Genomic DNA, 18,407 nt, shown 5'->3' with positions numbered 1-18,407 from the left:
AATTTAAGATCCTAAAATGACAGCTGCAACATTAGCAGGAAGTGTTATTTATACCACATCACAGAGCTCACTGAAGGTGACTAGGAGACAACCCCACAGTACAGATGCAAAACACACGTTGGTATCTCGGTTGCCATAATACTAGATCAAAACTCAATATTAACAATCTAAGAGAAAGATACTAAAAAGCTTATGTTAACTCAAGTTCTAATTTCTTTCCCAATCTACTTGCACTTCATTTTCCTTTCTTATATTCTCATAATAATGCCAGAGGGTTCCTGAATGCCCAGCAGGTGGTATGCTGGCAAGAGGCATACAAATACAAAGACAGCCTCAATCCTCAAAGAGCTGAGTGGCTACCAAGTTGTGTGTCTTAACAACAAAGGACTATTGTCCAGCCAACTCTTCAACTTTATACTTTACCCCAACTTTTTACACTTTACACAGTCATTTCATATACACGATCACACGGAAAACTAGTTTCCTAAAAAATGTTACCATATCACATGATTCATTGTGATGTTTTCCGTTCTATCTTCCTTTCTCAGAGTGACTCACCAACTTGATTTCACGATTCACTGTTTCATCCTTCAGTGTGGGAAACACTGAATTCAAGGGAGCCAGAACGAAAAGTTATTAAATCTTACAGGGAGGATTACAATAAAACTTCACTAGGAGTTGCTTTGAAAACCAGAAAAGAATTAAGAGAAAGAAATAGCCTCAGAGGACATAATTAGAACTCAATGTTCTTTCAGATAGAATTGAATTTTAAGTAGGTGATAATGTACTACCAGAGACTGTTGGCAACTTAAGACAAATATTCCTTTATTACACACACTACACACACACACTACACACACACACATACACACCCCTAAACTTCACTTATCTATTTTAGTTAAATCTTTTTTTTTTTTTGCTTTTTGGGTCACACCTGACAATGCACAGGGGTTACTCCTGCCTCTGTACTCAGGAATTACTCCTGGCGGTGCTCAGGGGACCATATGGGATGCTGGGATTTGAACCCGAGTCACCGCATGCAAGGCAAACGCCCTACCCACTGTGCTATTGCTCCAGCCCCTATTTTAGTTAAAGCTTTACTCCTAGAACAAATGAATCTCATTTGGGCTTAGTTATAGACAGGAAGGGAAAGTCTAAATTAAAACTCAGAACATTTTCTGTTTCCAGCTTACTGGATAGCAGCATGATCTCGAAAGTACACTTCTCTGGAGGCCTCTATGCCTTGTTTATGAAGTTCTTGGAAACTAGGTGATTTTTCAGGTTCATTTCTGGACTAAAGTCCAAGGAATCGCTTATACACCTCAATTTTCCACAAGGGGAACCAGCCTACCAGAGTCCAGACTATTGATCAATCATGCTTCTGTGTTTACTTGAACTCTTTCATCATATAATTTAATAAAAAAATAATGACAAAATTGTATAGAACATTCAGAATTATATTGTTCAGCTTAGACATATCTTTCTGCATACTGATCCTATTTCCTCTCTTTTACTATTCCTCATTCCTTTCCTAATCCACTTAACTGTTTTTGATGATTTCTTGAAGTGAGTCTTTAAGTGATGGTTAGTCCTTAGATTCCTAATCATTTTTCCTCCTTAGTCCCCTTTTAAATCTACATGGTTCTATCATCTCTGCTGCTTAAACAATCCCTAAATCTCTAATCAATTCTATTCTCCCATAAACTGGCCCCACATATTCAATGCTTAGCTAGTTGTTTCAAATTGAAGGCACTATTCACAACAAACTCACAGCAAAAGCTTTTATAACAATCTCTACACTGTCTGCTATGTTTTATTACAGTCATCAATTAATTGCAGCTATTAATTGTCACATCAATGCAGGCATCAATTGCTGCTTGTAAGGCAAGAATCCTACTTGCTATAATGTCTCATCAGCCCCTTTATTTGATAAATATTTTTTACTTGCTGATTTGATTTGTTAACTATAGGCTAGTTTGCTTGAATTGGTCTCATAACTTTTTTTATAACTTTTTTATAATGGTTTGTTCCCAAAAAAGCATTAGCTAGAACAGTTACTGTGAATAAATGATATTTTGGGCTTATTGCAATTTCTAAGTTTATATGTGTCTTTTGATCATTTTTTTAAAAAGTCTAACCTATATCGAACTTTCTAGTGGAAATCTCCACCCTGAATATAGACAAATCCTAATTGTGAGATTTAAAACTGAACTTACCTTTCCCAGCACTTAACCAATGTATGTGTTCCTTCTTCATCATCAGACCCCATTTTAATTTATAACAACTCAGTATTTGCAGTTGTTTGGGAAAAAAATCTTTGAGTTAACTCTTATCTATTATTCTTTCTCATACTCATCATGTCATCTGACCGTAAATATTATTTCTACTTTCAACATACAGAGATATTCATGAGACTCCATCTAACACCACTGTCACTGGCACCTCTCCGTCTCTGGCCCAAGATACACTGCTGTCTGCCCTCCATTCTTTGAAAAGCCCCTTAGCTAGTTTCTCCACTCCTCTCTAGTCTATTCTCAACATAATGACCCTTCGAAAATATGCCACATAAATCCGCTACTGGAAATCCCCACTGGCATCCCACTTAATCTAGAACAAAAGACTAAACCATTCTCTCAGTCGATAAAGAAAATGCCTTATGTAATCCAGAATCTCTCCATGCCTCTCCTTCACTTTTTCACTCCACATTCACCCTACTGAATCTGCTCCTATCACACCATTTCTTTTTGCTGCTTCTCAAAAGCAGCAAACACCTTTCCTCAGTGATTTTGTGCCTGTTTCAACCTAGTATTATACTTTTATTCGGAATTTCTTTAAAGTTAAATTTCTAACAATGAGGGAGTGAGTTGGGGGGCACAAAATCCATGAAGCCTCCTCAGATCTCATGATGAACCATGTGAGTGAATCCTCTAACCTTCTTTATGGCATTTACATTCTCTAGATTGTTGCATGATTCTCTTCCTTACTTTCTTCAGGTTTTTGATCAAATGTCACTTTCCCATTGAGATAACTGACCCATTGAAAATCACAAACCCATTTTCAATGACCCATTGAAAATCACTCATTTTATGCCTCATCTCAACATCACATAGCACTGTAGCACTGTCATCCAATAGTTCATCGATTTGCTCAAGCAGGCACCAGTAACATCTCCATTATGAGACTTGTCACTGTTTTTGGCATATCGAATATGCCATGGGTAGCCTGCCAGGCTCTGCCATGTGGGTGAGATACTCTCGGTAGATTGCTGGGCTCTCCAAGAGGAACGGAAGAATTAAACCTGGGTCAGCCACGTGCAAGGTAAATGCCCTACCTGCTGTGCTATCACTCCAGTCCTTATGTGTCTTTCTTTATTTTTAAAATTTCATAGCCACTATGACCTCCTAAAATCACACATTTATTTTGTTTTTTGTCTGTTGCTATTGACTAGCATGTATACTCCATGAGAAAACCAGAATTTTTGTCTATTTTATCCATTGCTTGAATTCTCAGATTGATATATGGCACTTACTAGTTGCTTTATAATTATTTCTTACGTAAAATAATGAGTGAATACTTAATCCAGTGACTGTGACCTCACTGTACTTAAACCTAGTGGAATTTTACTTATGTTCAATAAATAATATACATACGTATGTATACAAGTTACTTTTCAAAGGTCAGAGCAATAGTACAACCTTGTATGCATCTAACCCAGGTTTAATCCCTGGCATCCCTTATGGTCTCCCTGGCATCCTTTATAGTCCCCCAAGCACTGCTAGGAGTGATTCCTGAATGCAGAGCCAGGAGTAACCCCTGAGTACTGCAGGTGTAGTGCAAAAGCAAGCAAACAAAAAAAAACCCCACTTTAGTATTATTTATTTATTTATTTAGTATTATTAGATGCAAAATCATAGAGGGAAATATATATATATGTATATATGTATGTATATATACGTATATATATACATATATATATATATGCCTCTTGGAGAGCCCGACAAGCTACCAAGAGTATCCCGCCTGCATGAGAGAGTCTGGCAAGCTCCCCGTGGCATATTCGATATGCCAAAAACAGCAACAATAACAGGTCTCATTCCCCTGACCCTGAAAAAGCCTCCAACCATTGGAAAAGACGAGTAAGGAGAGGCTTCTAAAATCTCAGGGCTGGGACAAATGGAGACATTACTGGTGCCTGTCAAGTAAATTGATGAACAATGGGATGACAGTGACAGTGACAGTGATAGTTCAATAAATGAGCTATTATAGGAATATAAGCATATTTACTTTATGAAAAGGTTATTTTATTTAAAAAAGAAATTATTCGAACATATTAATTTATTTATTTTTTGTTTTGTTTTGTTTTGTTTTTGGGCCACACTCAACAACATTCAGGGACTGCTCCTGGATATGCTTAGGGTACCATATGCAATGCCAGGGAATGAACCCAGGTCAGTAGTGTACAACGCAAATGCCTGCATGCTGCACTATCACTCCAGTCCTATAACAGGCTAATTTCTAGGAGAGCCTAAAACTTCATTTTCCACCAACTTGCTGGCATTTGGTCTGAGCCAATGTTGTTTTCCAATTTTTTTTTTTTAATTGAAGTACGTGATACAGGTTTCAGGTGGACAGTATGAGAACAGACTAATTTTAATACACAATGCAGGACCTGAACTCGCGTAAGTTTTCTAAACAAGAGGGAGATAACATGACAAGTTACTCTCAAAGGGTACTATCAGCGGTATGGAAAATAAAAGCTAGAGGAGTTAGGAAAAAGGGGGTGTCCAAGAAAGTCCTCCAGAGAATTGGTAGTTTGGTGTCTTTAAAGGGTAAAGCAGGTTGTGCTGGGTTGCAGGGAGCGACTGAGCAGGCACTGTGCAGAGGCCAGCATCAGAGGCCAGAGGCGCTGATCAAAGGGCATGGTGTCCCAGAGTGGGGGCGGGGGCAAAGATCTCTGTTTGGCTCTATTTGCGGGAGCGCTTGAAAGGCTTGGGTTTGTTCTTCAGGTATATCCTGGCTCTGAAAGGGCAAGGAGAGGCTGTTTACTAGGCAGCAACTGTTGACTCAGACTGTTTCCTTGTTTATTGCTAGTATCTGGGCGACTCACACTTTGTTTTGCTTTAATTAGCTTTAACAGAACTGCACATACCTAAGCTAGCCATGTCCAATAAATCTGAACTTCTTAAGGGCCAGTCCCAGACTACCTGGTTAAGCACTGCCTTGCGGAGGAAATAAAGGGACTCAGAAGGTTCTCAAGCCAGGGACACTGTTCCCAGTCTTGTTCTTACCCTGCTCACAAAAGGCATCAAAAACCTTTGCTCTCAAAATATGTTTCTAAACATTAATAGCTATCCTCAATTCTTTTCTTAATTTCTTCTTCCCACTGCTTCTTAATGTATTATTCCAGACGGGAAATAAGAATCTAACAAGGACTCTTCAATGCCAACAATAGTAGGAGGGCTGCAGCCCAGCTGTTGTATGTCACGCCCCATTAGCAAACCGACTGTCAAGCCAGTATTTTTTAAAAAGAGCCTTGGGCTCACATTTGCTTGTTCATATTCAGACGCCCCAGATAGATCTTATAAAAGAGAGACTTGAAAATATATTAACCTCTGATCATTCTCCCCCCTAAAAATAAAGTTCTACTGACAAAAAATTATTAGGTACCTTAATGGACACCTCTTTTTCCAATATAATAAAATTTCTCCAAATTTTTCAATTTATTTTTTTTAGAAGACAGGATATACAGGAAGGGATAGGATAAAAAGGAGACGTTTGGGTCACATTTTTTATTTGTCATACATCTATATGTCTGTCACTACCTATCCTTTTCTAATAAGTATAAAGTAGAGGAATCCAAAATCTTAATTCCTGGTTGCTTCAAAGTGACTTGTACTTATATACAAAACTAATTAGAAATAATTATACTGTCTTTACAACAATCACCTGCATTGAATTTAACAATGTGCAAAGTGATCCCATGTGAATTAATTCAATTTTATCTTCACCACAATTCTCTGAGGAAAGCAGATTGAATATTATTGTTTCCGTGACTGGTCAGAAAAGTGAAACACCAAGAGGTTAAATGACTTGCTCACTTAGGAGGAACATAAACTCAAATTGCAGGAACACAAACTATAGCTTCTAAGACTCTGACCTATATTGCCCACTTAACAGAGTCTCAGCCATAATATTAGATTAACCCCTTGAGTCAGAGATTAACCACATGACTGACAGGGTACTTCCACTCCTACCTAATATCAGTCGCTATAAATAATCTTTCCATCTGACCCTAGAATATCTGACCACCTGAACCTATATAAAAATATCCTTATAGAGAGAAACACAAACGCATCTCAGAACCGAGTGGCTCCTGGCAGAGCCACTTTGCATTAGGCCACCTCAGATGGGAGCTGGTGCTGTCCCTCTGCCTGTTCCTGGGGAAGCCCAGTAGCCACCATCTTCCATAACTCAATGGAAAACCCAGGTACAGGCCAGCAGTGACAACAGACACCAGGCCTCATGGGAGGAGGAGCTGGTCCTTCTCCTTCCCCACCCCAATGGGACCCTAAGATGATGCCCACAAACGGCCCCCCAGCTACTTATTCAGATCCTTAACGGCCATGATCCCAGAGACACACAAACGAATCTCGGTAGAAGCTCTTGGTAGAAATCTCTCCAGACCCTAATTATTAAAATTTTAGAATTCCAAGGCCACATGGCCGCAAGCGTGGCCGTGCAACGTCATCATATGCTACTCATAACTAGCAATACAAAACAAACTGTCTAACATCGCCTCTTTGGCAGGTCTGAGTGTTGGGGGGAAATTCCAAATGATAATGGTGGGACTGGTGTCAAAATATTAAATGTAATCAAGTAGAGAGAGAGTAATGTGGAAATTTTCTGCCACACAGACAGGGGTAGGGGTTGGATGGGGGGTATACTGGGGGTTTTGGTGGTGGAGAATGTGCACTGGTGAAAGGATGGGTGTTTAATCATTGTATGACCAAGATTCAAACATGAAAGCTTTGTAACTGTTCTCATGGTGATTTAGTAAATAAATAATTTAAAAAAAAGACAGTAAGACATCAGGGCCGGAGCAATACTGCAGCATGTAGGGCAATTACCTTGCACACAGATTCAATCCCCAGCACTCCATATGGCCCTCCGAGTCCACCAGGAGTGATCCCTGAGGACAGAGTCATGAGTAAGGTGCCTTAAGCACCACCAGATGTAACCCAAAAACAAACAAGAAACAAAAAACAAATAAAGATGCTAAGTCATAAAAAATCCTTATATAAAAATATACATCATTTTCAAGGTGAATAATGACAATGACATCATTTTCAAGGTGAATAAATCAAAACTATTCCCCCAAAAGATAGATGAATCAGAAAATTTCACTCAAAGTTATGCATCTAGGAAAATTGAAAATTGAAAACATAAGTCCACACACAAAATATTCTATGGGAATGTTTTGTAGAAGCACTATTAATAGTAGTTAAAAAAGGAAAAGTATCCAAAATCACCATGAACCAATGAATGGATAAAGTTCAGCATATCTTATAATAAAATATCAATCAGTACTAATAAGCAAGTAAAACTAATACATAGTACAACTTTGAAAACTACATTCTGATATGAAATAAGATAGACACCTAAATTCACATATTCTACAATTCCATTTATAAAAATGTTTAGAATACACAAATTTGTAGAATGAGAGACACAAGCCATTTTAATGGCTTGGATGTAGGAAAACTAAGAAATCTCTGCTTATGGGTACAAAGCTTTCTTGAGAGAATGGTGATAAAAATATTCTGGGACTGGCGCCTTCCTAGGTGTGGGTAATTGTTGTACAACTAAATAAATATTATAAAACCATGGAGTATCATACAAGTCCTTGGTATGTAAACTGTGTTTAAGTAAAACTGTTATTTTAAAAAGAAGTGGGAGGGAACAGACATGGAGAAGAAGCTTTTCCTGTTTCTTTGCCTATTACAGAGTATTTAAGTTTCATCAAGTTCAATTCTATTCAACTAAAATCATGATTTTCAACTAAAATCACTTTAATTATAGGGCCCTGACATAAAGACGAGCAGTCCTCAAGGTTGAAAAGTCACATATTACCATGTATTATCAAGTTAAATTTTCCTTACAATCACCAGAGAAGACAGACAATGAAAGATTTCCTGTATATTTTGAAACTGGTAAAATACTTATTAGGCCTGCATGACCATGTAGATCACTGTAAATGGGGCAATTCTCACCCGAGCCAATTAACTTTGTCTGCCTCCCACTGACATTTCTCTTCCTCACAGAATTTCTTTCCTGTGTTCCAAAAGCCAGCTGCTTCTGCCAGCCTGGTAGAGCAGACTGAAGATTCCACACAAACTCTATCCTCTCGGGTGGCAGAATAAAAATAAACACACATTTATTCTGAAACACCAACATAATTCCTTAAATTTGAATCTTTAATGCTCAAACATTATTAGTATAATCCCATTTCTCCACTAAAACTCAAAAGCATATAGATACTCATCCTTGACATAGTCTTTTCTTGAAATAACTAGTTTGATGACATCAGACCTAACAACAGAAAAGTTACGTCAGGTGGACAAACAAACACTGTCTTGGGCAGAGATGCTGTGAAGGAGCGGGCCCAGCTGATGTTCTTGTTGCCTGCCTGACCCACACACCTCACCACAACCCTCAACCCTGAAATAGAAAGGTGCTCTCGTCATCATCACATCAGAGCGCTGCGGACAACATAAAAACAAAGCTAAACAAATAATTCCTTCCCTGGTCACCAAAAGGAAACGACCCAACCAGAAATAGTGCTGTCAAGGGCAGTTAAATATGTCCCACGCAGAAATAACAACTGAACTGGGTGACTGCAGAAGCTCCCAAGGAGTCCTGGGTTCCTGCTCAGGTTCATCACCGCGGTGGCTGGCCAACCACCAGCAGGATTTGGCGCTGTTTGTTTACAACTAGTTCAACCTGGGAAGGTTATTTGCTGAACCTGATACCAGGGAACTGGGGATGGGACATATCAATTTATGATGTCACCAATTTTTCCAGATTTCAGTTATTCTTTCTCTACCTTTCTCTAGGAAAGAAGGCAATTTCAGGGGACTCTAGGGGGTAGAGTGTAGGGTTCGCAGTGATGCCAGGAACACCTGCGGCATTGTGTTTGTTGATGGGAAGCGTGGGGGAAGAGACAAGGCCAACCTGAACCTCGGGAGGACAAGAGGCCTCCAGCTCACTGTGCTCTTCGTTGCCTCCAGTTCAGCTCAGAGTCCAGAACAGCATTTCTCTTCACTTCCGCTTTGCTCTGACTTATAATCTCCAACTTGCCACTAAGACTTTAACTTAGATATTCCCTGTGCTAGACCCAAAGTGCAGCCATTTTCAGCATGAACCAAGTGCAGCCATTTTAGTTGTTAGGAGTCGGTTCGCTATTCTGCAGGATGATGTAACCGACAGCTGAGCTGGGCATGAACCCGAGACCACATCGTGGGAAAGGGAACAGAATGAACAAAATTTACAATGGCTGCAGATAGTGCTAGCCTATCAGTAAAAAGGAAGAATCTAGTGGTCAGCCAGGCATGGAAAGAATAGGAGAGGGGCAGGGGCACCCACAGCAGCACTAACCAATCAGCTTACCGGTAAATTAGGGAGAAAGAACAATGTGATTTTAAGGTACTTAAACCCTTCCCCAAGATTGGTAGGGATCATACCCTGACCATTTCTCTATGGCACATGGTCCTTACCTATCAGTCTGTAACACTCTCCGTGCCCCCCAACCCTCTTTCTGTAACAAATCTCTGTAATAGGATCTCAGAATTCCTCACAGGTGCCTTAATGTTTGAATCATGGACCCTAACATCTGTGAAAGAAATTATCTCTGGTTCTCTCTGGCTCTACAGCTTTATTTACCCACTCTTACCTTCTTATCCTCTATTTAATTATCTCCCCAGATTGATTTAGAGATCCTAAGTTGGGTCTATTTTATTCTAAAATTGAAAAAACACTTCACTGGGCATTGTGACTTTGTTTTTAAAATAACAAAAGTACTAAATGAGTGGGTAGGGCATTTGCCTATGTTCGATTCCTCCATCCCTCTCAGAGAGCCCAGCAAGCTACCGAGAGTATCTCGCCCACACAGGCAAGCTATCTGTGACATAGTCGATATGCCAGAAACAGTAACAACAAGTCTCACAATGGAGAGTTACTGGTGCCTGCTCAAGCAAATCGATGAACAATGAAAGGACAGTGCTATAGAGCTACTAAATGAGCTTAATCCCTATGTTTCAATGATAGCATCACCTACTGGTGTTGCAAAAAATCAAGAAACTGTGGTGCCATGCATTCATCCACAACAAAAAGTAAAAGAAAGCAAGCTTAGGTCCTAATCACAAGACTCATCACTATAACTAGCAAATCCTAATGTGAGACAGACCCTGTTCCTGTTACTATGAAGCTCAGATATAAATGAATGAGTAGTAACTCACACCTGAGATCCTGCTTCCTCACTGCTTCTGTCACTATCACTATCACTGTCATCCCGTTGATGGTCGATTTGCTCATGCAGGCCCAGTAACATTTCCATTTGTCCTAGCTCTGAGATTTCAGCATTCTCTCTTTACTCGTCCTTCCCAATGGTGCCGCACTTGAGGCTCTTTCAGGGTCAGGGGAATGAGACCCATCATTGTTATTGCATTTGGTATATGAATACGCCACAGGGAGCTTGCCAGGCTCTCCCATGCGGGCAGGAAACTCTCGGTAGCTTGTCAGTTTCTCTGAGAGAGAACTAGGCTATAAAATGTCTGGGAGCTTGGTTTTATAGTCTCTGGATGTTGGCCATTGATGGGATTTCACAGCACCGGGCAGTTTCTGGGTGTGACCGCCTAGCTACTGGAAAATGGGGAATCTGGGTGGAAGAGGCCCAGTCCCGATCTGAGCAGGCTTGAAGATCTCAGCTCTGGGTCCCACACACCTGGGTTCCTCTTCCAGTTCCTTCATGCATGAGGCTCGTTCGAATGTGTGGAGAGTGGCCTTGAGCATGGCTGTGGCTGGATTCCAGAGGTCTTCTATATCCAATTAATATTTTTCCTTTCTTCCTCATTGGTTCTTCGGGGCTTTTTTTGGAGGGGGTGTTATTTTTATATTTCTTGTGTGCTTTTGGGCCACACCCAACAGTGCTCAGGACTTACTGCTGGCTCTGTACTCAGGGAACATTTCTGGTGGTTCTGGGGAACCACATGGGATGCTAAGGATGAAACCTTGGTCATTTGCATCCACGGCAAGCACACTACTCATGAGACTATCATTCTGACCCCTCTCCTCATTTCTTGCAACCATACTCTGAAAAATATTAGCTTATTAAATTCTCTCCCCCTTCATCTGAATCTTGAATCATGCTGTTTCCTCTGTTTGATTCATTATTTATTTCCTACTCCTAACCTGTGTTAATTTTTCATCCTGAGGTCCCAGGTTAGATGTAGGAAACTCCCTGAATTCTCAGGTTTCCTTTAGGAAACTCCCTGAATCCCCCTAACCCTTCAGATTCAATAAGAAGCCCCACTGATATACTGAATATTGTTTAGTACTCTCAACTTTTATCATAGAAATTATATTCTGTTGTAACTGGCTCATCTGTAAATTCTATAAGAACAGGAACCATATTTGTCTATTTATCATTGTATTTTAGGTGTTCAACACATTATTATACATGGTATAACCTCAGAAATATCTGTTAAATGATTATGTAAGTAAAATAAATATACAAAATTTAAAATTCCAACAGTATGACAAATTACAAAGATGGTGATTTTTGAAAATCTCAAAATACCATAAAAAATCTAAAATGCTTGGAGCACTGTTGTTTGGGGAGCACCATAACATTTTTTAAATATAAAATGCATTTTAACAGTAGAATTCATTTTCCAGGGTTGTAATCATAGATGAACACTCAAAAAAGCATGGAAATTTCTGGCCCTTCAAGCAACAGTAACATGGTTCAGATTCACCTAAGCTGGGGCTGAGAACCCAGACCTTGTTAGTGGCAACCATTATCCCTGTTTTCAAGGTTGTTCAATTCATAAAGACAGGTTTTTATAAAGGTAGAAAAGTTCCCTTTAGACCAACCCTTCCTCCCTGGTCTCCAGAGACTTCAAGATTCTACTGGAAAAATTTGCCAGGATAGGTGTGGCTTCAACAGGCTGACTCATTGTAGTTGGACTAGGACTGCCGGGAAAGCTGACTGCAGTCTATAATCAGACAAATATTGAGGTTATGCTGACAGTTTCATGCTGAAGAAGACATTATTAGATAATGCATGCATAGAAGAAAGCAGTGGAGGCACCCTCTGAATTCTATAGCAAACCACCCCTATCTTCTACCTCTAGCACCCCCTGGCTTTTATGTAGCATCTACCAGATTGAGTCTGTGTTCAAAATAAAACTGTATCCATTCCACCAATATAATCTCTCTTCCGAATGATTCTGTCAAGCCCCTAAGAATTTTGGAATCACCTGAGTTACCCTGACTCTACCACTTTATTCCTGTTAAACTTTACACTTATTATTTGAGTCTCCGTCTCTTTACTATTCTAATAGATGTGGTAATGATACCTATTCCATTAGTTATAAAAGTGAACATGACAAATGGCTAAAATAACGTGAGATATCTTGCCTCAGACTAATATTTAATCCATTTTATTTCTTAGTAATAGCTTCTATCATCTTCTACATGAGCCTTGAAAATATTTCAGAAGGTCTGTTTCTTTCTTTTGCTCACATTTATACTTTTATCATGATAATTTGGGTAGAAAACTGACCCCTTTGAATTTATTATTAAAAATAAATGCACTTGCCTTGGTTTCCCATCCAAACCAATTAATATACACATACACCCTAAAACTTACTATAAATACATTTAGTGAGTAGAGGTTTGAGGAAAAACAAATAAAATATCTAGATCTTCAGCACTTTAAAATAATTTTTGTTTAGTTGATGAACTAAGCATTATTTTACTACAATTATGCTACATTCTAAATGGTAGAAAAGGATGGACACTAGGCATTTTCTTGACCTTGAAGAGCTTACAGGATATGTGTATGTTTTGCATCTAGAGAATCAGGAAAGAGAATCTTACAATGACATTCGTGCCACCTTTGCCTTTAACCCTCAAGTGCTAAGGTCATTCCTAAATCTATTCAGATATATTTTGGAGAACCTGAACACTGCTCGTTCCTTTTCACTTAGCCTCCCACGGTTTCCAGTCTTTATTTGCGGCAAGGGAGCACCTATCCCTCCTTCACCTCACAGCCAGTCCTAGGGGCCCACACAAACTATGGTCATCTAGAAACCAATAAGGTGTACCAAGTGGTCCACCCTGACACCTAGAACAACATATACTCTACTCCATCCACCTCACACACCCTGAGGGGATGGGGGCAATAACAGGTTTTTAATTCTGTCCCAGAATGCCTCTATAAAAGATCTGGTATCTAAACAGTGGAGACGTTACTGGCTCCTGCTTGAGCAAATCCATGAGCAACAGGATGACAAGTGATACAAGTGATCTAAACAGTGGAACAAGACCTACACCTGTCTGTCCCACTGAAATACCTTTACAAGATCATTGAAATAAAATAACAGATCAAGAGCAGTAGCCCTTCAATGTAAAATTACAAATAATGTCGGTACTCAGTTGACCAGGAACCTATAGCTTAACTCACAGCACTCATAAAACTCTAAAGACAATTGGGAAACAAAAGAATCCAATTGCATTGATAAGTAGGAACAGAAATCCAGGTAAGCCCTTGATCCCTTAAACATTCTCAAGCTTCCTTAAGGAAACCCTCAAATCAATATTTCATACAAAAGCAATGAAAATTAAGTCATCACTGGAGGAGAAATTCAATAAATTTAACAACTTGATTCACAGTATGAAAGAATCCATGCAGATGGACTTGAAGGAGCTAAAGAATACAATAGCAAACCACAGCAACAGAATTCTTGATGCAAGAACCACATCAACAAATTAAAGACAAAATACAAGCTGGAATTAATATGAAGGAAAGAAAAAAATGGAAGAGTATGTAAGACTATTTTTGTCTTTTCACTAAATGTAAATTGAATGTAAAATTCTTAATGGATAACAGAAAAAAGAAATAACATCTGAATGAAAGGAATACCAGAAGGAGAGGGAAAAGAGAAAAGAGAACAACTGGTGGAAGAAATAATAACTGAGAACTTCCCCTGTCTTTGAAGGGAGGATACTACACGGGTTCAAGAGGTTCAGAGACTACTAAACAAAATAGACTCAAATACAACCAAGATACAAAATAACCAAAATGGTTTTCTTAAAAAAAGAGATATGGGGACAGACTATTTAGACTATTTAAAGCATAAAAAGAGAAGTGAAAATTCAAATACAAGGGAAAAACATAAGAATCATAACATGTCTCCCAAATGATACCATATGAGCAAGAAAAAAGTAGAACAACATATTTGAAGTACTGAATCAAATAACTTTCAACTTAGCCTAAAATTTCCTACCAAACGTGGCTAGATGGATCAAGGAACAAAATCCATCTATTTTCTGGTTACAGGAAAAGATCTACAGTCACAAAATAAACACAGGCTGAGAGTTAAAGGATGGAAAGTAATTATGCAAACCAATGAGACAAAAATGTTCATCATTATTATCAGGGAAATCTAAATATACAATGAAATATCATCTCACAATAGTGAAAATGATAGATATCAATAAGAAGAAAAAGAAAAAAACTGGAAACAATCTGTGTTGGTGGGGATGTCTTGAAAAGGCACTCTCGAGGCTAGAGCAATAGAGCACAGCAGGTAGGGCGTTTGCCTTGCACGCGGCCGACCCGGGTTCGATTCCCAGCATCCCATATAGTCCCCTGAGCACCACCAGGAGTAATTCCTGAGTGCATGAGCCAGGAGTAACCCCTGTGCATCGCCAGATGTGACCCAAAAAGCAAAAAAAAAAAGAAAGAAAAAAGAAAAGAAAAAGCACTCTCATTCCCTGTTGTCTGGTTCAACCCCAGTGGAAAAGTATGGATATATCTCAGAAAACTAAGAATTGGGCTACTATATGACCCAGCAATTCCAATTATGGATATATATCCCCCAGACACAAACACATTCATTCAAACGAACATATGCACACCATTATTCACTGCAGCACTTAGTACAATAGTTAATCTATGGAATCAGTCGAAATGTCCAAGAACATATGATCGAATGTGTAGTAAATATACACAATGGAAAACTATGCAGTTGCTAGGAATGATGAAATTGTGCAAATCACTGCAACTTGAATGGAATTGGAAAATATAATGAAGTAAATAGAAGATATATGGAAGTAATTGGAAGATACATGAGATAATTGGATGTAATTGCAGGATATAGTGAAGTAAGTCAGTAGAAGAAAGATGAACACATCATGATCTCATTTATCTGGGGTATATAGAATAAAAGACAAGGAACGCTAAGTATTAAAGGTTGGATACCTAGATCATCCTTAACTCTAGAGTATAGGAAGAAGAAGACAGGGAATTTAAGAAGCTAAGCAGGGAAAATAAGAAGAGACAGAGGAAGAAACAGGGGCATGGGAGAGGGCTCAGAGCACATCAGTGGTGAAAGTTAGGTTTGTACCTCTGTGTTTCTAAAGCACATCACTGAAAGAAGGAGATCCAAACTAAAACAACCAAACTTTAAAATGTGCCTGTGAAGAGGGAGGCAGGGATGTGGGAGGGAAACTGAGGACAACGGTGGAGGGAAGTTGACATTTGTAGTGGGATTGGTCCTGGAGAGCTGTATGCCTGAAACTGAACTATAGAAAACTTTGTAAATTGTGGTTACTTAATAGAAAATATTTAAATGTTATCTGGAATAAAATATGAAGAATGTGTAGAAAATATCAGGTAAAGAAAAGGGAGGGGGAAAGTTTTGTCAGGCAGACAGAGGAGCAGTTGAACAAAGATTGAGAAGTATGAAGCAGCTTTAGTTGCAAGAAGTTCGCAATTAATTGAGGAGAAAGCATGCGATACAGAATAGTGGGAGACAAAATTAGATTTGCAGTTTAACTAGAGAATACAAAATTTCCCTCTGTGCCCATCAAAGGAAGAGGAGTTCACAATTCCTATGCAAACCAGCACCTTATAAACATCTAACTTTCACCAAATAAGCTCTCTAACCTAGCAGTAGTTCATGTCACAAAAATGATCAGTATTTTCAGGCCCTTGTTACAAGATTGTACATGAATTCCTATTACCCTTTGTGTTTTTATTTCCTTATTTGTAACTTGGGGAAATGATGATACTTCCCTCACTAGGTTAAGCATTATATGAGATTCTTAGAATACCATTTGACATACAGAAAGTTATCAATATATGCTGTGACCATTATCTACATGCTCCTTGAGCCATACAGAGGTGATCCTAGAGATGCTGGGGGGAGGGAGTGCTGTGATCAATGAGAAAGAACATCACTGTATCACTGTATCACTGTCATCCCATTGTTCATTGAGTTACTCAAGTGGGCACCAGTAACGTCTCTATTCCTCCTAGCCCTGAGATTTTAGCAGACTCGCCTTACTCGTCTTTCCCAATGATTGGAGGCTCTTTCAGGGTCAGGGGAATGAAACCTATTGTTATTGTTTTTGGCATATTGAATACACCATGGTAGCTTGACAGGCTCTGCCCGTGTGGGCAGGATATTCTTGGTAGCTTACCGGGCTCTACAAGAGGTATATACATATGTACATATGTATATTAGTATATGTACATATGTCTATAGGTATGTATATACCTCTTGGAGATATATATAATATATATTATATAATCATCATCATCATCCCATTGATCATTGATTTTCTCAAACAGCTTCAATAATATATATATTACATATATATTAATATATATTACTCTATATGATATGCTGCCTACTGTCTGAAATCCATCAAATATGGTGTGGTCATTATGGAAAATGGGTAGGAAATGTCTTATAATGTGTCTGTAAAGTGGCCTGGAGCATGGCAGCAGTTGGGTAGCAGAGGTTGGCTGCCAGGGCTGGGTCCCTTGGGGCAGGAAGGGTTCTCATCCGCCCCCTCTGGGAGACTGTGCCTGGCATGGAGTTCCAAGAAAGAAGGAAATACTATTTTCTCAATATAGTATAGGAAACTATGTCAACTATGGGAAGAACTGCTCAAGTCCTCAAATACACAGAATAACAGACGAACAGTTACTACACCACTACCACCACCGAAGTTCCCAAGACTACTCACCACTGTCTCCTGCAGTCCCCTTTTCCTTCCTCCCCTCCATCCTACCCACTGCTTGGTAGTAAAACTCTTTTATCTGGGAAGAGAATATATATTGGCTTCAACCTGAAAATTTCACCCTATTCTACAATTTAACTTATACTATTATCTATTCCAGCTTATACAGTGAGAGGAAAGAATATTGGTCAAGAATTGCTGGAAATTCTATGCTGGAAAGGGCTCCCAGATCTATTAAGTACCATTCCCCCACCACCACCACCACCACCACCACACACACACACACACCAAATGATCTCTCTAAGTGTCCTTTTCTCTGTAGCCTAGTTTGGTGTGTATCAGTGATACCCATGATTGCAAAGTAAGAACAAATAGCAACAACAGGTAGGAAGAAAACTTAGGATTCCACATGCAAATGTCAGCTGATCTTTGTTTGTTGTCTATCTTGACCCAATATTTTTCCTCTTCACACATCTAGCCATTCATTTTATCAGCGGAAATATCATCCCTGACCCTTAAGATATAAATCACTTCTCAACTAAAAGAAGCACAGAAACATGGGCTTGCCGAGAGAGCAGCTGAGAAAGAGGCAGGCATGTCGTGTTAGCACCCTGGCGCCTACCCCAGCCCTGCACGCTATTCAGAGATTTAGTCTTTGAAAATAATTTAATTCATAAACTCTCTGTGACTTTTTCGGTTAATATTTTTGGTGATGCCTCTTATAGAAAACAGCTCTTTTTTAAAAAATCCACAGGGCACAGATTCTTTTATTCTCAGGAAATTGTTACTCGAAACACTATGTCCACAGGAATATGTTGTAAGGTGTATAGTGGGTTTTAGTGAAATATTTCCATTTACAAATTGGGACAAGATAGGGTAAACCTACGTAAACACTTTTTAATAAAAAATTTAATGACATTGTTAATTTTATATCAAAAACCTTCTGTTCAAGAATGAGTGAAGCACACTAGAAGCTAATTAGCTAATTTGCTCATGTCTGTCCTCATCCCTAGTTGACCCCAGAGGGCACCAGAGAACTTTTGCCTTTTTTAGCACTCAGCATAGTCACCCTTGGGTATCCTTTCCAGGCCTTC

General features: G+C 39.1%; 1 protein-coding gene across 11 annotated transcripts in view; it reads right to left on the bottom strand.

Annotated features, from left to right (window-relative positions):
- The window catches only part of PDE4DIPP2 (myomegalin), a 241,916-nt gene that overhangs the window by 153,614 nt on the left and 69,895 nt on the right, over positions 1-18,407 (bottom strand). The gene's annotated exons all lie outside the window — the stretch shown is intronic.

The sequence above is a fragment of the Sorex araneus genome, chromosome 3 (genome assembly GCF_027595985.1).
Source record: "Sorex araneus isolate mSorAra2 chromosome 3, mSorAra2.pri, whole genome shotgun sequence".
Classification (NCBI taxonomy): domain Eukaryota; kingdom Metazoa; phylum Chordata; class Mammalia; order Eulipotyphla; family Soricidae; genus Sorex; species Sorex araneus.
Note: the sequence above shows the minus strand (reverse complement) of the source record. Positions and strands in the feature narration are given on the sequence as shown.